This window comes from Dermacentor andersoni, chromosome 6 (genome assembly GCF_023375885.2).
Source record: "Dermacentor andersoni chromosome 6, qqDerAnde1_hic_scaffold, whole genome shotgun sequence".
Taxonomy (NCBI): domain Eukaryota; kingdom Metazoa; phylum Arthropoda; class Arachnida; order Ixodida; family Ixodidae; genus Dermacentor; species Dermacentor andersoni.
The window spans coordinates 90,622,734-90,647,208 of record NC_092819.1 but is presented as its reverse complement, the minus strand read 5'-3'; the positions used below and the strand labels follow the sequence as shown (position 1 = coordinate 90,647,208).

Below are 24,475 nucleotides of genomic sequence, written 5' to 3'. Positions count from 1 at the left end.
TAATGATCATGACTGATAATAAAAACAACATAAAGGTTTTGCTATGGAGAAGTCCACAGGGCTCTTGAAGGGTTGAGAGGCACATTGTGTAAAAACTGATGTCACAGCAGCTACAACCTCAAAGGTGAGGCTGTGTTACACATCATGACCTGGCCAAATTATTTCTAAGATGCGAACCTCATCTAGAAGGCTAAGAACTGTTTTCAGGTTAAAAAGCTGTTCGCAACTCAGAAAGAATGCTGGGTGAAGTGGAATATGGAACTGTTTTCAGGTAAAAAGGCTGTTCGCAACTAAGAAAGAATGCTGGGTGAAGTGGAATATGGTGACAATACTTAGGACGAAAGTACATTTTACGGTTTCTATTTCTCTGCAATGGACGAGGGCATGGAGAACTGTAAGGCTGTCGCCACACCTTCAACATGTAGGGGGATCACTTCCAGTCAGTAGGTAAGAGCGGGTGCCATAGGTATGACCCATTCTAAATAGACAAAGGAGCACGTCGTATCGCAATGTTTTCTCCGAAACCCAGTACTCTAACTTGGTTTTGATTAAATGCAGTTTGTTGGATACCTTGGAATCCCGTTTCTACCAATGATTCTTCAGCCTGTGATGTAAGTACGGTTTAAGGTCTGTGGCTGGGATGGGTATGTTTGTGTCCATGTCGCTAAAAGCTACTGAGGTAGCATTCTCATCAGCAGCTTCATTGTCTTTTATGCCACTGTGGCCAGGTAGCCAGCATAGGATCACGACTTGTTCACCACTATAAGCTGAGCATAGGAATGTATATAGTTCATTAAAGAGTGTCTTTATGCTTTCGTAGACTCACCAGGGCTCGGACTACACTCAATGAATCCACGAACACAATAGCCCTAGTGAGATTTGTTTGCTTGATGTTCTTGACAGCAGAGTATACCACATATGCTTCAACCATAAAAATACATGTATATGGATTCAATGCAATGTATATTAAAAACGATGCTCCTAGTGCTGCGTAAGCAACACCAGGAGACTTAGAAGCATCTGTATAAAATTCAGCACAGGAATACTTCTGAAGTTCAAGAAAATGTGAATGCATATGTGCCTCAGGTGCTCGGTTTGATATTTCTATGAAAGATGTCATACTGGATAGCCTGCTACTCACAAGGTGGTGGAAGCCACGTAGGAGCTATTAGGACATTCTCTAAAAGAGAGACACCTATTTCTTCAGACTGCTTCCAACAGGAGGGCCAGAGAAGGCCTAGTGGCTGGGTAGTTACGGAACAGCCTGGCCATGCACAGGTCATGAATAACTGAATGGCATGGATGATCTGATTTCACCTTCAGGGTGTAGGAGAAACTTAAATATGTCCTTTGGAGGAGAGACCATTCATTGGATTCACCGTACAGGCTTTCTACAGGACTAGTCCTGACCGCAACTGTAGCAACAGATGGTGTAAAGAATCCAGCATCTTCAAAGCACTAGGCGCGGCAGAGTTATAAACAACGGCTCCGGAGTCAAGGCATGACCATATGAGACTTTTGTACAAGTTCAACAGGCACCTTCTGTCATTTCCCCAAGATATGCGGGACAAGAGGTTCAGTAGATCGATTGTCTTCAGGCACTTTGTTTTCAAACATTTCAAGTGTAGGATAAAAGTTAATTTAGAATCTAAAATGAGGCCTAAAAATTATTTTCATGGCTCACAGATAGCTGTTCTCCATTAAGATCAATAACGGGGTCCTGTTTACACCTTTTGTTCGAGAAGAGAATGCACACTTTTTGAGGCTACAGTTTAAAACCGTTTTTGTCCACCGACACTTTATTCAAGCCAAGCTGCACTTGTTGCTCGCAGATTAAAACAATAAAGCAAGTTACCTCAGACACTCATTCCAGCCAGATCACGATGGATTCCGTAACACCAAGCAGTGTCATGTGCTTCCTCCATGTCTAAAAATACCGATAAGGAAACTGTGTGCCCAAAGGCATTACGGATATTTGTCTCAATGCAGAAAAGATGCTCTCTTGTGGATCTACATTCCCTGAAGCTGCACTGCAAGGCATCTGTTGCTTTCGAGATAGATTAGGCACCGGTTAATAATTTTCTCAAAAAGCTTGCATAGGCAACTTGTTAGAGCTATAGGCCTAGAGCTTCTGGCTGAAGGCAGGTCCTTGCCTTCTTTTAGAATAATGTTACGGGGATACCGTAAATATAATCTATACTCCCAACATCCCCGTAACGTATAGGTGAGAGGTGTGGGGTACCACGGCTGGAAACTGAGCTCTGCAGTGTACGTTACATCACCGTCCGCACCATGAATGACGGTGAGCACTCGGGATCAACTTCATTGCCGCCTCCTACATCGCATGCTACATCGCTGTCACTTTCGGTTGTCTTTGTGTAACCCAAGGATGCTGGAACTTTCTGCGGGACCGACGGCGCCGACATTGAAGATTGGGTGGCCATGTACGAACGGGTGAATGGAATCAAGAGATGGGACCTCTAGCTAACCTGTTTTACCTAAGAGGCACGGCAAAGGTGTGGTATGAAAACCACGAATAGGAGCTAACCAGCTGGGACCAATGCAAAGAGAAATTGACAGATTTGTTTGGCAAATCAGCCGGCCGTAAAGTTGCCGCAAAGCAGGAGCTGGCCTCCCAAGCCCAATCCCCCATGGAATCCTGTCTTGTACATCCAGGACGTGCTGGCACTTAGTCGTAAGGCCTATCACGACATGACAGAAGCTGACAAGATCAGGCACGTGCTAAGGGCATTGCTGACGACGCGTTTAATCTGCTCAAGTGCAAAAGCTGCTCTACAGTTGACGCAATCATTAAAGAGTGCCGACAATTCGACCAGGCCAAAAGCCGACGTGTCTTGCAACCATTCGCCAGACTTCCCAATACTGCCTCAACATCGACGTGTGAAGATCAACCCACACAGCAGCATGCGTCGCCATCAGAGATGGTGCGAATCGTTAGACATGAACTGGACGCGATGGTGCCCGCAGCTTTCTGTTTGCGTAGCCCTGATACTACATTTTCAGTTCCCCTCGTACGAGGTACCATTTGCCAGGAACTTGAAAACATTGGTTTACATTCTGTGTGTGCTGTCGCCAATCCCAGAACTAACAAACGCCCGTCTACTATTTATGCTCCACCCTAATGCTTCTCTCCACGTTATCGCAACCCACCGAGTGGAGAACTGCGGATGACCAGCCAATGTTTCATCTGTCGCCGCATTGGTCATGTCACCCGATACTGTCGCAACTCGTGGCCCTCAACACCTTGCACGCTGACCAACATGAGCCGTTTTGATGGAAATGCCTGCAATGTTTCGCCCACCGCCGAGTCTAACAGTGCCGACAACTCTGCTAGGAACATGCAGTACAGCCGCTCACCATAGCTGCGCGGACACCAGTCTCGTTCACCGCAAACACGTTGCGCATCTTCCCATTCGCCGCAGCCAGGTCGCCTTTCGTCCCCTGCGGCTTTTGGCCGCACCCTTTTGGAAAACTAGGAAACGCAGCCCTCGGAGGTGGTGCTGCATTACCGACTACTGCAGCAAATCCTCTGTCTGTACCCACAGAGAAGTGCGATTGACGTTAAAATAGATTAAAATAGAAGGCTTACCTGTCCAAGGACTTGTCGACACTGGAGCCCACGTATCTGTGATGAGTGCTAGCCTATGTAGACGTTTAAAGAACGTCCTCACCCCAGCAGCTGCCAGTGTGCTTCGTGTGGCCGACGGCGGCGTGCTGGTTGTACTTGGAATGTGCACTGCGTGCATAAGTATAGCCGGCCACCCTACTTGTTCTCGATGCGGTAAACGACAACTGCCCTCACGACGTTATTCTTGGATTGGACTTTTTATCCATTCATTCTGCTCTCATCGACTGCGTGACCGGCATTCTTCAGTTAGAACTGCCTCAACTCGCCGATGCTCTGAGGACCACCCCACAGCACTTGTGCTCGCTTCACAATGTGCGTCTGTCACCCGAGGCAGTTACTTACGTCACTTTGACCGCCCAGCCACAGGATCCTGACAGTGAATATGTGCTTCGCCCCAACATCGACGTGCTTTTGAACTGGAACGTTGCTGTCCTGCACATGCTGGTCACAGTTACTGATAACGACGATGCTCTACCGCTTCTGAATTTCAGCCTGTGCCCTGAAGTGATTCCGGCCGGCATGTTCTTGGCCAGTGTTTCTAGCGGTTCCGAATTTGACATTCAGGGTCTGAATGCCGAGAGTAGTTTATTAGTGCCAATTACAGCTTACAGCTCTGGTTTCTTAACGGATGACTTCGCGGAAATGATTGCACCTGACCTCACCTCTGCACAGGCCACGGACATACACCACCCGCTTGAATCGTAGTGACATCTTTGATTTCGGCGACAGGCCTTTAGGCCAAACATCTGTTCTTCAGCACCGTATAAACACTGGAGACCCGAATCCTATTCGTCGGCGTCCCTATCAGGTATCGCATGCTGAACGTCGAGTGATCCAATCAGAAGTGAATAAAATGCTCTGCAAAGGGGTCAACGAGCCATCAGCCAGTCCTTGGGCTTCATCTGTCATCCTTGTGAAAAAGAGATTGTACTGGGCATTTTTGCGTCGATTATCGCCATTTAACAAGATCATGCGATAAGACGTTTACCAAACACCTCCACCAATTTGTTACGGGCATGTTGGGAGTATAGAAGATTATATTTGCAATATATATAGAAAATGAGTCTGGGTAGTTAAGATGGCTTACCACCAACCCCCAGTAGCCAGTATCTCGCAATCTTCTTTTCGTTCATCCTTCCGTAATAGGAATTATGACTGCTTACCTCCAGGCAGATGGAACATAGCTGGCAGAGAATATGGGGTTAAAAGATAAGACTGTTTTGTCTGCTTCAGGGCTAGGTGTTTAATCATCTTCTAAACTATTCGATAATTTCCAGGGGCCGATTTATTACACTTTAGTGCAGCCTGAAATTCCACCATATTAGACTGTTGTAAGATTCATTTCCCTTTCCAATTCAAAGGCAGTCAGTCCACTTGGTGGTACAAGAAGGAAATAAAGAGAAGACAGGGATGTTAAGTACCTCAGCAATGTGTCCTCAGTAATCAGATGAACTAGAAATGTACTCAAAATGTGCCCCAAGAGAATCCGCTTGATCCTAGAGTATCTCCCTGCGTGTTTACTAGTGGTAGAGGACGAGTCTGCCAACCTGTGATTTTGTTCACTCTGTTCCAGGCTTTTCGTTCGTCAGAGTAAGAATTAATGCTGGAAATGTATTTTTGTCAGCTTTTTCTTTTGGCATGGCGGCACATTCGTCTACCCTCAGACTTAATTTTCTTGAAAATGTTCAGGTTCTCTGTAGTTGGGAGTCTCCATGGTGGCTCCGAGCATAAAATTGAGTTCTATATGCTTCCTTACACTTGTTCCACCAGGGAACACGTTACTTACAGGGCAATCCATTTGTTTCGAGACTACATATTGACACCACATCAACTATAACCATGAAATATGCCACTGCATTATCAATAGAAAGTGTACAGATTTTCTTCCAGGTCAAATGTGTGAGCTCCCTGTATTGTGTCCGGTCGGCACAAACGACTGCGCTAGCGGACATGCGGAGAGCATACATAACCTTTTGTTTTACGAAAATGGGGAAATGGTCACTCCCATACGGATTCTTAATCACGTTCCACTCCAGATGCAGCACAAGTGTACTCAATGCAATGCTTAAATCAATAAATGAGAATGTTTTGTTTGTGACACTAGAATGTGGGCTCTCCCATTTAGCAAGCATGCATCTGTAGGAAGAGGAAATCTAGCGCCCTCTGGCATCACGACAATCTCCCCAAAGGGTATTGTAGGCATTAAAATCTATGACAATATAAGATTCGGGCAGTTCACAGACAAATCTGTGAAATTCTGTTATTGAAAGAGGGTAGTTCAGGGGCATGTATAGGGAGGTAATTGTGACCAGCTTATTAAAGAGCACCGCACAGTCCACAACTGCCTCTAGGGGCATTTTTAAGCTGTAATTGCTGGCAACACCCTTATCTACTGCTATGGACACACCACCCGATAAGGCAAGGGCATTGTTGCGGGCTTTTTAATAAATGACATACTGCTGGAGAAAGTTCATGTGAAGGATTAAGATGTGTTTCTTGGACACAGCAACTTTGGACTAGTTAAGTAAGAGTTCCTCAGTGTCATCTAGACTGTGGAGTAAATCCCTGACATTCCACTCTATTATTTGTGTATCCATGTTATATGTGTTTTGTGCTGTGTCTAAAAGATTTGGTTAGCTCAAGAGACCTTTCCAGGCCCTGTGATACAGGATTTTTCATTCTGGTGGGCTCGAGGGAGGTGCGCCGTTCCTCGAATGTCAGACGCCGCAGTTCTGCTCGTATCCATCACCTCATCTGTGGTAGATAGTGCCCGTTCAAAGGGCATGTTCTCGTTGCGGGGGTTTTGGACCAACTTAGGCCCCTCAGTAGAACTTCGTCTAATGGGTGGAGCATCAGGTTGCTCTGTTGAGGGAACCGGCTTCAAAACCAACCATCGAAGGACCAACTTGGGCCACAGAGTATGAGCCGCTCTTCAATGAGCATCTTTCACGCTGAGTACGTGCTACTCTTTAATGGCAAAAGAAGCCTTCGAAATTTTCTGGTGCAGAGTGGAATCGAACTCACCATATACATTAAGAAATCTTGTCCGAATACAAATTCATATGCGCGGACTTTGCACCACCAACGCTAGATTCCGCAGCTTGTCCAGGGATATCCACAATAGGAGCCAGGAGCCTAGCTGTATACATGCCCCATACACATTTTGTTGGTGGCAATACGGTGTGTTGCTACTTTGTTTTATTACAATAATGTTGAAAGTCACTGTGAGATGAGTTCTGCAAGATTATTTTGTTGAATAGTCCCCCTCAGGTCATTCGGTATATTGCAAAGCACTGCCATGCTGCATATAAAGATGCGTCTACCAATATGAAATTTCATTACTCCCTGCTGTACCATAAACTTGTCTGTTGAAGATGAATTTTTCAAATAGCCTGTGGCCTTTCAGAAGTGTGGTATCATGATACAACTGTCCTTGAACTATTACAGCTCTAACTCACTTGTACATTTGCCGAGTGGAACAAAGGCATCATGTATTGCACCAGTATTGACTTGTTTTTTGCACACTTGGATAGAAAAGTCGAGGCTGGTCATCCAGAACATGAGTGGTCACATCTTCCTGGTTTGTGGACTGCCCACTTTGAATAGACTGTGATGCTACATGTGGCTCATTCTTTCTGCAGATCAATGCTTATGATTGCTAAAACCAATGCAAAGTCAGCTGCTTTAACTTCAGGCTGTCATTTTCAAGTAGCCATGTGTGCCAGAGGTATGAACCATGTGCGAAAAAGCCCCTTTTGCCGTTTGGGTCAGCCCACAGCCAGCTTGATAAAGGGCCACAGCATATGCGTTTTTGAAATGCTCTGAGCAAAGTCATTATTCCATTCAGGACAGCTCCACTGTGCAAACTGCTCATTTGGAAAAAACAGGCTACCCTCAGAGGCCTGTTCATATCTGTCTGAAGAAAATGGCAACACCATTTGTGATACGCTGCCAGCAGAATAGTCGGGAGGCTTTCTCGCATTGCAACCAGTGTGGCTGTGCTCTGCAGCTCGATTGGACAAGTTTTCGCAAAATGTGCAACTGATCATACAATAATGATAATTGAGGTCAGAGTTAGCCAAGGGTGATATGCAGGCAAATCGCCAGTCCTTGCATCTGACTTATTTTGTATGTGCACTGTGATGCCCTCTCCTTATCTACCTTGGTTTTTCTAAAGGATTGAGTAGTGTGCTTGTTGTGGTTTGTTTTGCTACTAGGACACGCGGCAATTTCATTGGAGATCACATGTGCAAGTGCGTATATATGTGCCTTTGAAAATGACATGTTACGTGAAAGTCGGTGCATGTTCTCATCACTTGTTTTATTGCAAATAACATTTTTAGGGTTCTTCATGCACTTTTCGGGGGTTTCTACCTGTCTGTCAGTCTCTTAGTTTTCCCACCAACTTGGGTTACACGGTCTAATGATCAGATCATCAGGTGCATGTGATGGGGGAACCAAGTTTGATGCCAATCGTCGGGTTAACTTAGTTCACAAGCATGTGATGTGCATCTGCCGCTTACCAGATCACTCGTTACATGCCAACTTGTGCTACTTTGCATGTACCATATGTGCAGTTTTCCAACAAAAATAAAAAAAAATCATTCAGGTTTCCTTGTGTTGGCTGGACTCGAGCCCGCGGCATCTGTTCAGGCGCACAGCGTGCGGACCTGGTGGCGGCGCCACTAGGTGGCGCAGCGTGTCTAAAGGGAATCACGAGGGAGGTGCCCGGCTGCTGCACAGATCTCAACCATGAAGCGTTCCGGCGGTGGCAATACGGCGTATCGCTGCATTGGTTAAATACTAATCACATTAACATTGATAATCATCAGATCGCTTCCGCCAGAATTTTGTTGTGTATGATATTTAGTAGGCTGGATTCGTGGAGCAACCTAGGAGCGTGAGCTTACACCAAAAATCTGGTGCGAGAAATGAGGAAATATCTGCATGGTAAATGATAACATTGTCAAGAATGCATATTCATACTGGTGGTAGCTCCAGTGACAGCGCGCCCTTCACGGATTACGTGAACTTTCAATCTTAGTAAAATGAGAGACGGGCACGTGTGTTGCTGCATATGTATGACAGCGAAGAAAGCGCCAGCTCACCAAACCTTTAAACAGACGCATGAGCCGCTAACAGTCACGTTGCAGACAAATATGTTGCATACATAGCCCGGCATGCTCTGCAGCACGCTACTACGGAAGTGACAGCCGATGTGCGCAGAGAAAAACCACAGCGTCTAGCGTATATCAATGGACCCGAAGAAATGAAACAAGAGGACGCAAAGGGTAGCATGTCACGATGTCGAATCGCGTCGCTCACCGTTCGTTTGGATACACAGGTTCCTGAACCTTTGTCTCCACTGCGTTCGCGCCACGAGGCGCGCTGCGTTACGTCAAGATGTCCGGCCGAAGCGCCACTACCAGCCGCCGCTCCCACAACCGCATTGTTCTACCCCACCTACCACGGCCCCATATGACAATTTCGGAACGTGTATCCGCAAAGCTACTCAGTGCTTTGAAAACAACGCCGCAGTACGACACACTTACCAGGTGCAACGGGTGGCCAAGAAAACGTGGTGTTTATGAAGGGTGTTCTGCGCGCCAAAGTCACGCCACACGCGAGATGGACGAATTGTGGCAAGCCGCGGAATAAGTGAATTTGACACAAGTCCCAAAGCGAAAGTGCTGCTTTTCTTTCGCGTGCTTCGACGATGACACTACAAGAAAGGCAGGCGCATGCTTCTTGACACTTACCTGTGCTGCCGCGGAGTACTAAACAGCGCCACTTCGAAAACTAAAAGGCAGGGGAACTGCCGATCAGCTCCAACGACATTCACGAACCCGCGTGCGTCTGGAGGATGCCGGGAATGGTCAGGACGGCACGTGATTGGTGCAATTTCTTGGATCCGATTGGTCCATAACGCTAAACCTAGATAACTTCAGTGCCTGCCGGATGACCGCAAAATGGCCGTCATCTATGGCGGCGCCACTTACGTATAAATCACCAGGCATAGGGGAGCGACAACTCTCACCAAGCGCTAGGCGATCGTTGACGCATAGTGCAACGCCTCCTATAATATAGTTATAGGAGGCGTTGCATAGTGGTATATTTTCTATATGCATACTAGTGGCAGCAGACGACCAAAGTTGTTTGCGCTCTTCGCATAATAATAGTTTTGAGTGGCGGGCCGGAAACCCCAAAGCATGCCCCAAAGAGGTTAAAGAAAACTGCTGGAGTAGAAGAAGCTCCCGTAGCTTCTTACAAGAAAAGGTGAAGCGAATGCTTGCCCCTCCTTTCGTTGAAATAGATCCTTGTCGGGTGACCTCCGCTTACAGATTAGGTGATTTGAGTGTGTTATTGTAATGCTAGGCTAATTAAAAAAAATAAAAGCTAGTTGCTGCCAACAGAAACAATAACTTCTACTGAATATTGATGACGTTCTTCCAATACATTATGCCAGGATATTCAGATTTTGCTCTACAACCAGTAACACAGACATACACGTAGATAAGTATTTGTCCATAAAATAAGGGCCGTGTCTGCTGTGCCCGGGGCACAGCAAACGAAAGGTGCCCGAAATGTCTACGTTCACCCATGACGTCACGTCCGCTATAACCCATGATGTCACATCCGCTCATTTCCATGGCGGCCGTCTTACGGAGCCGGCTGCGCTGCGAAACGGTCCGTATTCCGTGCCCACTTAGAGCGTGAGTAATTCATCTTTCCACGCTATATGCGCGTAATAAAGGATTGGGGCTGTGAGCAGTTTGATGCGTTACCATTAAGTACCTTGTGCGCATATTTTGCCTCCTGGCCGCGTCAAATTGCAGCCGGCATGTGGAATGGGCCGTGGCATATTATATAAAGCTGCTCATGTGAGTGGTATTGCCTCCGTCAGGATCGTCAGTGCGTGCACAGAACCATTCAGTAGTCTGGTTCAGGGAGGATGCGCGAAAGAACGAGGACGTAAGAAAACACTGGCATGACGAGCTGTTCCGTCAGATTGCGTTACATCGCGCTTTTTTTCTAAGACCATCTCTCTCGAGCGAGAGGATCTTAGAACAGCATTACTACTGCTTTTTTACAACTTTGCTGCTGCTCATTTAGTCGTCACCTGCATTCTTTTAATAATACAAATGACATCGCTGCGCGGAAGAGCGTCTCTTGAAGTTTCCAAACAAGAGCCAATGCCGCCGTGCCTGCTGCATACACGCTTGCCTTTCCTTACGCAGTTAAGACGCGGCACTAGCTCTGCTACTGCGTGATACAGGGTCACTGTGATAAGAAAATTAAAAAAGAACGAACGAAATTAAGGCAGAAAATGTCAAACGTTGCCAAGCGTGATAAACGGACCTGCCTCGCCAGATGAGTTGAAGAAATCGGGGTCCTGAAGTCAGCTTCGCCGCAGTAGACTAGTGTTACGCGCTGAAGCATGTCAGAACTGAAGAGTGACCGCTTTCACCGACATAAATAATATGTGTTCCTTAATGATGTACGCGTGCACCTGTCGTCTCCTGTTACATTACGCGCGTTGAGGCGCCTAAGTGTACTGGCCGGCCTTCAGCGCTATTTCGGACGTGGCTGTGATGCTTTGAACCGTTGGTTTGTCGACCTCGTAAGCCAGTTAATGTTTACACGGCCATTTTTTTCTGAGCTGTTGATTTCTTCCATAACAGCTACGTAATTTCGTAGTTTCCTGTTCAACTGCTTTGGTCATATGCGAGTCAAGGTTGTTCTCTTTAGCCGAGCGCAGTTTTCGAAAGCGAAACGACGCTTTTGCATCAGCATATAGTGCCGTCGCCCATTTACAACACAGTCAATCAATGTAATTTTGTATGTCACTGGGAAACCGCCGAACGCAGGGAACTCACTCGCATGCGGGGAACTGCATAACTAACCACGGCATTACCGTGCCTCTTGGAAAGCTGCTTTGCATCAAAGGCCGGATACCCTTGCTATGATTCACCGCAAAATATTTTGTATGTCTAACCGCTTAACATATTTGTATTGCGGTAAAGGTAACCTTACGGAACCGAATTTCGCAATGCTTTTTAGACTCCTGCATCTCTACCAGCCACTACCAAACGCTGGTCGGTACGTCTCTTGGCAAAGGTCCAGGTAAATCTCCCCTGTTGGGAGTTGGGGGCACTCACGTATATGAAAACTGCCAAGGAAAGCAGTTGTCCTGATGAAGGCATGCTCCCGTGTCGAAACATTTGCACCAGCCTGTTCGACCACCGTTATCACCGCAACATAGTTGTGTGTTGCGGTGAAGCATGCCGATATTGGGAAAGATTTACGTGAATCTGGAATGTATGGTTTCTGTCAGCGACGAACCTAATGTTCTACTCTCATCAAAGCAGATTTTCGTGGCAGGATGCATGATGTCTTGAGAACTTTTGTTGGCTAAAGCCATACGTGCCAGGTTAGCTCTTGTCACAATAATACGCTTTACCGCAATACACAAGAGGCCCCGCTGTAGGACACGCCCGCCGTAGTTAGCCAAAACCTTATGTGATGGTTCACTGCAAAACACCTCCTGTATTGCGGTGAATCGCAATAAAGCACATTTGTCAGTTTAGAATGTAAAGACCCTTGCCCTTCGCTTTTGTAATAATATGACTCAGTTTAATGAGAACATGTATTCACTGCTAAAAACATCCACATTGAAATGGAGATATGAACACTGTTGGCAGCTTGTGTGATGTTTTATCCCTTTACTTTTTTGTGTACCTGTCACGCTGCCATTATTAAATTTTCCTGTACTTCGTTAGGTGCTGACGTACATAACATTACATCACAAAGAGCCACTGTGTAATTAGTGTTCAAGGACCAGTGTGATGGCTTTACTCAAGAAAGGTTTGGGTTATGTTGTTGTGAAGGTTTTTTTTTAGAGGTAGCTTTCTGAGAAGAAATCAGATGTCAGGAAATAGATCTCATTGGCACAGTAATCTTGGCTGCCTTTTGCTCAAACGTGCCCTAGACATAATTGAGTGATTTGCACTTGCAACTGGACAGCAGCCGTAGCTTGGGAGACCAGTGATATGGCATATTTTATCAAACTAGGTGACACATAGCATTACCAGTCCGAATAGAGACCTGTTTAAATGTTTGTCACCTTTAACACCTAGATTTTCGACCATGAATTCAGAAATATCTGTAGCACATTTAGAACCTAGATTTTAAATGCTGTATAAGTTGGCTTCTTGTTCACTGCAGCTGTGCTCGGCTTCTGTCCAAACGGGAGAGCACTTCTGCACAGCTTATTAGGGAATATTCTTATTTACATACCTTCTTTTTATTTATCTCGCCTACAATCACAATCAAATGTTTATGGCACATGAATGTGCTGTGCATGAATCTAACTTACAATGCCATGTTCAACAGCGCAGTGCATGTAGCTTGTGTTGGTTCATTCAAGCTAAGCATTGCTACAGCCTTTAACTGTAGGTATCATGGTATGAGAGCAGAGAAATGGATATGCAAAGACAGTTGGGCACATTGAGACATCATCTTTGTTGTGTGTGAAAAGGTGACAGATACACAATATGGGGAGAACGCATGCACTTTCATATTATCTTGCGCGCACAAAAAAGCTGGAGGAATAAGGTTTCTTCACTGTGCCATAGAAACTATATGTTTGCTCTCAAGGGTAATTCTGATTCATTGGATATGTTCCTGTGCTGTGTTTATTTTCTTGAGTGTGCTTTAGTTTTTGCACGTTAATGTTTCAAACTCGTTTTTATTTTCACAGACTGAACATCCCACGTCTTGGTTTGACTTCCTGGTACAGGATACTTGCACTTAGCATGGAGTGATGAAGCAAAGCAGTGTACTTTTATTAAATGTGCAGATTTTAGCAGTATAACAGCAGTTCATTAAAAAAACATGTGTGCTGAAAATAAAGTGTTCTTACCCACATTCCTCGTTGTCTATTTATTTATTTATTAATACTGTCAACCCTCATAGAGGGTCATAACAGAGAGGACAATACAATTACATAAATCAAATATGGACAATGTCAATGTACGTAAAGTTGCTTAACACTTGTCAATTCACAGTTAATAAGATGTTCACTTGAATGCTGTTCAGCACACTTCTGACATTTATCAAAATACGTACAATGAATATCAAGTCGCACAAATCACTTGGTACTTCAAAACTAAATCGAAAACTCCCATAAATATGCCTCAGCAGCATTTTCAAAGTCGGTGACATCTTTTAAGCTAACAATAGCGTTTGGCAATTGGTTCCTCATTTCTATCGCATCCAGGAAAAATGAGTATCGATATGTATCACTGTTGGTGTGGTCCGGCTTTATGACGTAGTCGTGGTTAGTTCGCGGGTATCTTTTGCCTGGAGCATGTAGATATTTGAGCTTATCAATCTTAAGTTGATCCTGCATTATTTGATAAAGCACCTTCAGCCTATATTTTTTCCTACATACCTCAAGAAGATCGAAGTTGCAACGCTGTAACATAAGCGTGACTGATTCCTTCCTTCGGTATGTCGAACAAATAAAACACGCCGCCAGACTCTTTCCAACTTCCTCTTAAGCGTCACTTGATGATGACTCCAAACAACGGCTGAATATTCCAGTATAATCCTAATGAAGGCGGTGTATGCAATAAGTTTTACATTACGCGATGCACGTTCCAGTTTTTTTTTTCTAAGAAAATATAACTTTTGATAGGCAATCATGCAGACGTTATCTATATGTTGGTTCCATGTCAATTTTGCTCATATTCCTGTATTCTCTTCAGCAAAACCACTTATATGGGGAACTGATCATGATAAGTGCTCATGAGCATGTTAAAGAACAGCCTTCAATGTCTGTCTTAGTAAAAGTGTGAAAGAACCAGGTTTGTGCATGACAAGTTTTCCTGAGGGTGTGTGCCTTGAAGCCCGTAGTGGCAATCACAGGAAACGGGGGTGGATCCAGAGTAGCACCAAAGGGCAAGCCTTCATCGAAACAAATATGGAGGGAAGTGACTGCATGCTCAAACTTGTCAGCTTACAAGTTTGCCAAGACCAAGTGATATCAGAAGTTGATGAAGCCTACATGGTTAATGTATAACCGCTTAGGCCAAAATTATTTCGATACTTTTTATGAGGACTACATATTTACTGGAAATCTCAAAATAATTATGTTAGTGCAGAATACCTTCCACTAGTTGTGACGTCCTTGAAAGAATGAAAATGTTTGAGTTGTACTTGTGTGGTGCATGAAGTTACTTTAAAAAAAAAACAACTCAGCAATGGAAACAAAATGCAAAGAGTAGTATTCGAAATAAATTGCCACCTCTTTAGGGCTAGATGAATTCAAATAATAATAATAAGCAAATGAAGATCGGGCATACAAGATAGATGTTTCAGCTCCCACTTGAAAGCCTTGTTCACAAAGATTGTGAACAAAGCTCCAGTTGAACCAGTTCTTATTTTTCATTTTTATGTCTGGCATCTAATTTTAAACTACTTACCGTGCCTCTTTTGACCAAACCAGACAGGCTGCCATCAAACTCTTCACTACTTCAATGCAAATAATTGGAGGTTGGCAAATACATTTTTCTAATAGGAATAGCAGGTAACGAATAGTCAAACACTGATGCATACAGTTACAGCAGGCATATTTACCTTGGAATTAAGCACCATGCTTATATTGTCTAGTAAAAAAAGGACAGCTATCAAGGAAGATTAGGATTATCTTTAAGCAAAAGTAATTATACCTCATATACTTGAAGCAGATGTAGTGCTTCTGAAGAATCACGTCCAAACTGCACACACTAATACATTAAGCTGGGATATTCAAAAGGACAAGTACATGTTTTGCTCGCCAAGTGACTTTTAGTGTGCTCAATTATGTAAAGTGTGCTATTATATGATTAATGTAATTTGCTAATGTAAAGAAAGAAGAAGCCAGGATCTCTTGCTTCATATATACGCGCTGAATCAAGAAGGTAATTAAGGAAGAAGAACACCAGAAATAAACACGAATATTTGTGTGCTTTCTGGCATAAAATAATTATCATGTAAGCCACATAACATGCTTTCCAAAGCATCCCCTACCTTAACTTACAGCTGCATCACGTGAGGGCACTTTCTAAGAACACACATGCTTCATGATCATTCACTGTGTTAGTGACTCCCACTGAAGTAGACTGAGAACATATCTGGGCATTGCATTCAATAGCTGATGGAAAGTGAAAAGACTGCTGCTTGTAGGTATTAATGAACCAAGTGAATAAGAAATATAGGTTCTCAAACTTCTAGTAGTAAGTGTGGCAGCACTTAAAAAAAACATATTACAACTAAAAATTGCAACACATGATGAAATAACTGAAATAGCTAGGGAGAGTTTAATAGACCAATAAACAGGAAACTGCAAATTCCCAACATTTGTGAATACTTTTCTTCACATGTACTCACCTCATAAGTATGACTTCCCTTAATGCTCGAACCTCTGCCTTAATTTCATAATTCCCCATTCTGACTGCTTCGCTCATGCTGATTGACATCTAGCACAAAGGTTGATGAAAGTAGCTGAGCATGTGCATGTGTTGTGAGGCAAGCTGCCCACATCTGGTAGCCGCATGCCAATTTCTCAGAGTAGATGAAAGGGAAGCCTTGAGGGTAAACCATAGAGAAGACGGACACCTTGGTTCAATGATAACTGAAAACACCAACATGGAAAATTTGGACAGCCCACAGAATCAGCAGAATTGACATAGTTTGGAAAAACTGAAAAGATGCATTATGATATTCATGTTACACAGGTTCCAGACAAGTTGAAGATTTTCACTGTCTAATAAACTTATAAGACAATACATGACCAGCAATACTGTATGGAACCTAAACAAGTTTAATAAAGTCACCTAGAATTCAGGATGGAGAAGTGACTGAATTGAGGATGCTGAAATGGATGAGGTGGAGGCAGATTGTGAAGGCAGGTCTTAAAAAATTAACATTCAACACACACTTAAGTTGGCAAAGATTGGACTCAATGTTCACGAAGAAATTGACTAAGATAATTTATTGGTATATGTACATGAGAGAGCAGCAACAATACAGCAGAGATAACTGTCATGCAAGAGGAAAGGACGTCAGTCTAAAAATTAACATTTGATCAGAAGAATGGTTATGCATGGGCTCAGGCTCATGTACAATTCTGTATGGTACGCATGATGTCAGAGCTGCATAGCATAAGGAACTGTGGCCTTAGATGCCTCGATTATGAAATGATGTGGGCCAAGAGTGGAACAAGGATAGCATCAAAAGGGGGCCTCCTCCAAAAGGAGAACCGTAGGGAAACGGGGTGAGAGAGGTTTCCTACACAACAGATACAGAGTCATATGAGTCATAGTCATAGAAACAATGACCCAAGGAGCTGCACAACAAGGTATATAAATTCAAATCTCTATACAGTTAAACCTCAGTATAACGAAATTCTCGACATAACGGAGAATTTAACTTTTCATAACCTCTTCTCCATAGAACACCATGCATCTAGAGCCTCAATATAAAGAAGTGTGTTTGTGTGCAATTTCAATATAACGAAATTTCGCTTCTGCTGCAGAGGAGTGCCATTTGAGACAATCAATGGTAACTTCCGGGGACGCAGATAGTCAAATGACTGAATTATAAGCGGCTCCTTGCAAACGCACCTCTCAAACTGGCTTGGAGCCGCATCATGTTCCGTATAAATTAAGTCCAAGTGCGATCAGATCCTATCGCGCCCCGCGCACTTGTGCTTTAGGTGCGAGTGAAAGTGTGCGAGGGTGAGACAAGAAAGATGGTGGCTTCATAAGTGCGGCCTTCCCCGCGAGCAATGGCAAAGTGGGGAAGGAAAGCGAGCTCGCGATAACGCGATCAAGCGCGCGCGAGGGGGCGGAGTGGGGGGGGGGGGGGGGGGGGGGGAGTTGGCGCGCGTCTCGGCCATGACTGGCCGAGACGCGGCTGAGCGCATACGCAGCCGCGCACGCTGCTCTAGAGGTAATCTGCTGCGTGTGGAAAGAGCGGGCATGCCATGAAGGCGTGGCACCATGTAAGCTGTTTTCCCGCACGTTTAGTATTGAAGGTTGCGCAATCTCGAGTTTTGATGATCCGTTGGAACGGGAAGCAGACGAAGCATTCGCTCCCAGCTGCCGGCGCTTTTCATGATAGCGTCGTCGCAGTGCGACCGGGCGACGCTTTGGGGGCGGAGTGCACGCGAAAGCATGGCGTCACTCAATTCGTACCGCTGATGTAAAGATATCAACGTGGCATATGAAACCGTATCATTCATCGCTGACTCCTATATTCGTCAAAATAAAATGTTTCCTAATTCAAACTTGCTTTTTTTTATTGCCCAATAATTCGGAAAATTGCATGGCCCCTTTCCGTGCAACAAAAACGATCGGCGACTGTACTCATTTGCATAACAGATCGAATTTCAATACAAGGAAATTTCTATATAACGAAGCGAATTGCCGATTTTACTTCTTTGTTATATCAAGGTCAGTGGCGTAGCTAGGTCGTCTGGCACCCGGGGCCCATAGGTCTTCTGTCACCCCCCCCCCCCCGGCTGTAGTCGAGGAAGGCGAGGACATCAACAAGTTCCTGGTGTCTTCAGACGTATATGACCCCCCCCCCCCCCCCCTCTGGCCCCTTGCACCCGGGGCGCGCGGCCCCCCGGCCCCCCCTGTTGCTATGCCACTGATCAAGGTTTAAGTGTATAAAGAAATTGCCTGTTCTCTACACGGGGGTGGCAATGTGGGCTTGTTCGTTGATCATCATGGAACGGCATGTAGTGTAGCGCAGCAAAAACAAGAACACAAGAAGAAATGAAACACAGACACAAGCGCCTAATTATGTCTGTGTTTTCCTTTTTCCTGTGTCCTTGTTTTCGTTGCATTACACTACATGACATTCAATACTTTCACTGTCACATTCATGAGCACTGAAAACCTAGAATCAACTAATATCTTGCCTGATTTGCCATAATTAAAAAGAAAAATGTGTGTATAGTAGGTCTAATTGAGTTCTGGGGATTTTAATCGTTTCTTCTGTTAAGGCAGAGTACATGCTCAACTGCTACAATAAGTGGGAACGTAGGCAAAAACGACATTTTTGGCCCTTGCATCAATTTTATGGCATGTTGCGTGATCTAATCAAGTGGTTTCAATTTGACGAAGTTCTCGATTTAACAAAATAAAACCTCACATCCCAATAAAATTTATTAACTAGACTTACTGTACTTTATAACCAAAGTACTGTATAACTATAAGCAGCTACAGCCGCCATGAGTGGCAAGCAGAATTGAAATGAAAATGCTTTAGTCGAAACACGCTGAGCACTGCTGCTAAAGTATGCGCCACATGCATTGGGCAACTGTGGGAACCGCGGTGCCACACACAGTTATTCAAAGCAGCACATAAAAGTGCTGTGGACTCAAATTGGTTAGTAAATGCATTCGGAACCAGTCTTTCGATTACTCAATTAATATATCAGCCACACACTCGCATAGCACGGCCACGTGGCAAACGCGGCCATGCGGACGCTTCACTATGCGCGGATCGGCTTGTTGCAATATTGGGGCACTCTATGGGTGCATGTTTAAAGCACAGCGTTTTTTGCCTATCGTGTGATCTTTGCGGGTGCTCCATGGCTGAGTGTATTGCATGGTACAGAATTGGCCCCAGTACCAAAAGTACACAGGTAGGGCGGTCCGTGCAGATGAAGCGTGAACGCGAGCTCAACATAACCACGTCGTCATTATTCTGTAGCGATTATTTATGAGAAAGCGTCAAATGGCCCATTGAGCAAAAAAGCCGGCGTCTGTCGTCTCAGCGAAACAGCGCCTCAAATCCCATTGGCTGCGACCACGTCACGAGCGCGCCTCGACGAAACAGAGCAGGTGAAAGGGTACACCTGCTGTCGCTATAGTGCACCAGGTGTTGCATGAGGGGAGAGGGCATCGTCGCGATGCCCATCATCCTTGCTCTCGCAAGCCGCCGCCCGGTCCGTATCTCCCCCCTCCACTGGCTTAGCTGCTGCGCGTGCCTGCCGGCCTTGGTGGCCACTGCTGTTTCCTGGTCTCTGGTCGTGCAGCACGTCGGTGGCATGCGGTGTTGGCACTGCAGGCTGCTGCTGCTTGCTATCTCGGGCCCAATGTAGCTCTAGGGTGCATCACTTGCAGCGTAAAACTCGAAGGACTGCTCAGTGGCGTTCCATTGGGCATTAATGCTTTCGCAATCACAACTCAGATAAGACATGCTTAGCTGTCCTCATATGTTTTTCTTTAGTTGCCAAGTGGACGCATCATTGTTCACCATTCACAGTCTTCAATCTGTCGTCATCATTGCATTGTCATTTCAAATTAGTTGTAATATCACGCCGTTGGATGCTGCCGCCTTCACGCTGTGTAGTAGATACGCAGTCATTGCCATGCATGCACTCATCATTCCAAAGTCGTTATGCCTCAATCGTGATGACTCTAGAATTGACCCATCGTCGATCATGCCATCGTTGTCACCATCAGCATCATACTGTTGTCGGCATTCGACAGATGCATTACACAGATTAGCATTACCTTTTCAGCTTCTAGGACAGAATGCACGTGGTGATCTGCCGCAGTAATATTATGAGAGACACTTGGGCGGAACAATTGCTGGCCTCAATCGCCAAGCCTCCCTAACATCATTTATTTCAATCTCCATAATAATCCTAAATTGTGTCACAAAACTTCTACAACAAATGTCAACATGGTTGCCATAAGACCTTGTCTCTCATGAAAAACATAACTATATTGTCATGTTCACTAACTTGATCTCCTCCATTGAACTTAGTTCTTGCGTTGAATGGATGCTTCTAGCGTTTTAAATTCTGCTACTTTGTGCCACTGCCTCCTTCTCCTGAATAAGCTAACTTAATATTGATCCACATGCAATTACTAAAATTCACTGAATGCTTTCTTCATGACTAAACACAATTTGTATGTTAACAACTCCAATTCACAAATCTGTCTTTTGTCACTTCTGGCATGCCACAATGCTGAGTGTTTAGGCCCTTGATTTTTCTCATTTTAGATCTCGCAAAGAACTTAACGTAGAAAACTAAACTTTTTGTTGATGACTGTGTGTTTTGTCGTGAAACAACCAAACTCTGGCAGGTCCGTTTCTGTTCAAACAGACTAAACAAATGGCCCACTGAGTAAAAAAGCCAGCGTCTGTCGTCTCAGCGAAATGGAACCTCAAATCCCATTGGTTGTGACCACATTGCGAGCGTGCCTCTAGGGAACAGAGCGGGTGAAAGGGTACGTCTGCCATCACTCTAGTGCGCCAGGTGTTGCGTGAGGGGAGAGGGCGCCGCCGCAATGCCACGTCATCCTTGCTCTCGCAAGCCGGTGCCCAGTCCACATCTCCCCCCCCCCCCCCCTCCACTTGCTTAGCTGCTGCACGTGCCCAGTGGGGCAATGTCTCCACTAATGTCTCTTCGGGGTGCCATCACTAGTTTAAAACCGAATATCAGTACCCTAGCAAAAAAAACTGATAGAAATTTCTACAAGTCTCTTAGGAATATGTATAGGTTGTATGGGTCCTTCTAAGGGTGATATATATTCCTACCTGACCCATAGAACTCTTTACCAGACTGGCAGGCATCAGATAGATCTCACTGTGCTGCCTACAAGACCAAATAGCATGATGTATCAGTCTTTTAAACCCAGGTAGAGATCATCATATGACATACAGGAATCTGATTGAGGCACTGATAAAGCATGTTAGAAATAGCACACAAGCCGGTGCCCACACGCCTGAAGAGACGTTTTTAAAATGAACTGAATATACAACCCTGAATGCATTGCCTGCCATGTGAACAGATTAACAAACACAGTTGGGATATTAGAGTATCAAATAAAAATGAAATGTGTAAACTGTGCAATTATCAAAACTTTTTACAGCTTGTATGCAGATATATTATCCTAAACATGTTTCAACATAAATTAAAGCACACGTTTTCAAAGCACAGCAGCGTTACTTAGCCTGTGAAACTACATTGGGGAAGTTGCATGAGAAAAGTATCAGTCCATCTTTGTAGCAGGCGTGCTCCAGTTCTTTTAATACAAAATTACATTTACAAATTTTGCGAGACAGATGTGCAACATTTAATGCATATTCAAAACAGAATTACTGTCATCATCATCATCATCATCATATTTATGTCCACTGCAGGACGAAAGCCTCTCCCTTCGATCTCTAATTACCTCTGTCCTGCGCCAACCGATTCCAACTAGCACCCGCAAATTTCCTAATTTTGGCGCACCACCTAGACTTCTGCCATCCTCTACTGCACTTCCCTTCTCTTGGTACCCATTCTGTCACCCTAATGGTCCAACTGTTATCTAATCTGCGCATTACATGACCTGCCCAGTGCAATTTTTTTCTCTTAATGTCTATTAGAATATCATCTATACCCGTTTGCTCTCTTGTCCAAACTGCTCTCTTTCTGTCTCTTAAAGTTATACTTAGCATTCTTCGTTCCATCACTCTTTGCACGGTCCTTAACTTGTTCTCAAGCTTCTTTGTCACTCTCCAAATCTCTGCGCCATATGTCAGCACCTGTAAAATGCACTGATTGTATACTTTCCTTTTCAATGATAATGGTAAGCTCCCAGTCAGGAGCTCACAATGTCTGCTGTATGCGATCCAGCCCATTTTTATTCTTCTGTGAATTTCCTTCTCATGGTCAGGGTTTCCTGTGATTAGTTGACCTGGGTAGACGTACACCTTCACAGACTCTAGAGGCTGACTAGCGATCTGGAATTCTTGTTCCTTTGCCCGGTTATTTATCATTATCTTTGTCTTCTGCTTATTAATCTTCAGCCCCACTCTTACACTCTCCCTGTTAAGGTCCTCAATCATTTGTTGTAACTCGTCCGCAGTGTTGCTGAATAGAATAATGTCATCGGCAAACCGAATGTTGCTGAGGTGTTCGCCGTCGATCCCTACTCCTAAACCTTCCCAGTTTAATAGCTTGAATACTTCTTCCAAGCACGCAGTGAATAGCATTGCAGAGATTGTGTCTACTTGTCTGGCTCCTTTCTTCATAGGTATCTTCCTACTGTTGTAATAAAGTTTATTTACAAAAGCAAAACAAAGCACTTTCAAGACTGTGGATACTAACTGTAGCTCTAACATGTCAGGCTGAGTTTGTGAATGCCATAAATTAGACACTAGCAACGTGATTTCATTAAAGCTACTTTCTGGGCTAGTTGGTGCATACTTGATTTGAAAATTATGACAACGCTAATGCATCCATCCACAAAGGAACAAGGACAAGACACAAGCAACATGACTACAAACATGACTAGGGTTTATTTTACACTCCATTATCTAAAGAATAAGCAAGCAACTTGAGCCACATTTAAACAAACACATAAGAGGAACAACACAGACTGAAGTACGAACTTCACCATGCCCATTTGTGCTCACAGATGCTGTATAGAACACCAGGTCTAATTGGCACATGCTTTTATAATATTACAACTTCATATGAAGCTATTTTCTCTAGACTATGCACTTTTGCATTCATCCCAAAAGTGTTGTGATATGTGACAGAACACAAGTGAGCTTGAGCAAAAAGAACAAACTGGCATGGCACACTGACAAGAAGCAAGGAAACAGGACAAGCATCGCTATTGGTACAAGATCTACAGCAATATATCAGAACATGACAATACAGCAATATTATTTAAGCAAAAGTGAGTACAGATCTGAGAACTTATTCAAGTAAGAGCATGGATTTACCATTTTTAAAACCACACATTCATGAACAAAAACACCTAAACATCAGTGAACATATTGCAAAATCAGAAGACACAATTCTTCACTGGGTGCTAGTTCAACCACCGCACGTCGAAATGTGTAAAAGTGGTTTAACCTGTGTAGCCTTCAGCACGTGACAGCAAAGAAGACTATCAGAACAGGCTTCATGTATAGTGTTTGCAGTCTTTGATTAAAACCGTAATACACTGTTAAAATAAAATTTCACAGTTTGCTTGTTTCATTCAGAAAAAAGATAGTGTCTTAGTCATGCCGCCACAGTTAACGGATAAACTTGCACCAGCTACATTGAGTCAAAGGAGAAAATAAAGTGAGGAAGACAGATGCACGGTGTGAAAATGATGCTGTTGTATCAAGTAGCATAACTGCTCACTTAACATTCAGCTGCTTTCCATGCCTCTGCATACAGACTGAGAAGCTTTACCTCTTCACCATCTGCTAGTGAAGCACTGTTTGTTCACTGTGATCACCCACTCAAGGCAGTCACGTGGTTAAGTAGGGCCCTTCGCTACATGTAAGGACACCGACCTGAAACTGTGCATAAGTCCTGTAAAATATTGTCATGTTTTGGCTACTGCAACTGTTCATCAGCAGCTGCGTCACTACTGCCAACATGCAGACCATGCAATTCCCCAAGCACTTAATTAACAAGCGTACAATAATGAAGAGTGGCAAATTGGGCTAGCTGGTTCATTAGGAAAACAAGAAGCTATCGCAAGAAAAAATAAACACTCTAGAATTTTGATGGCTCTGGCTTGTTTAATATATTCAAACATCAAAAAGCTGATTATTACAGAACGCCATAAAGCATGGTGCACTGTTACCAACTGTTGTTTTTTAAAGCTATAACCTGTTATAACCAGACATTCATGTACCATGGCTAAAGACATACTGGTCATCGTTGCCATGTCTTGAGCACGGGAATTAGTCTCTTTCTTAAAGGTTTCGTATTGTCCATTCAAAAATATTGTTGTCTATTTCTATAAACACATAAAGGCGCATA

At 44.2% G+C, this 24,475-nt stretch overlaps 2 long non-coding RNA genes across 2 annotated transcripts in view; one reads left to right on the top strand and one right to left on the bottom strand.

The window, feature by feature from the left end:
* Nucleotides 1–9,517, bottom strand: part of LOC126523005 (uncharacterized) — a 70,419-nt gene extending 60,902 nt beyond the window's left edge. Inside the window, exon 1 of the long non-coding RNA XR_011895220.1 lies at nt 9,409–9,517. This is a non-coding gene — a long non-coding RNA (uncharacterized lncRNA). The remainder of the gene's footprint in view (nt 1–9,408) is intronic.
* A 672-nt stretch (nt 9,518–10,189) lies between these two features.
* On the top strand, nt 10,190–13,576 carry LOC140218988 (uncharacterized). The gene is made up of 2 exons (XR_011895219.1): nt 10,190–10,362; nt 13,410–13,576. It is a non-coding gene; the product is annotated as an uncharacterized lncRNA (long non-coding RNA).
* The last annotated feature ends 10,899 nt before the right edge of the window (nt 13,577–24,475 follow it).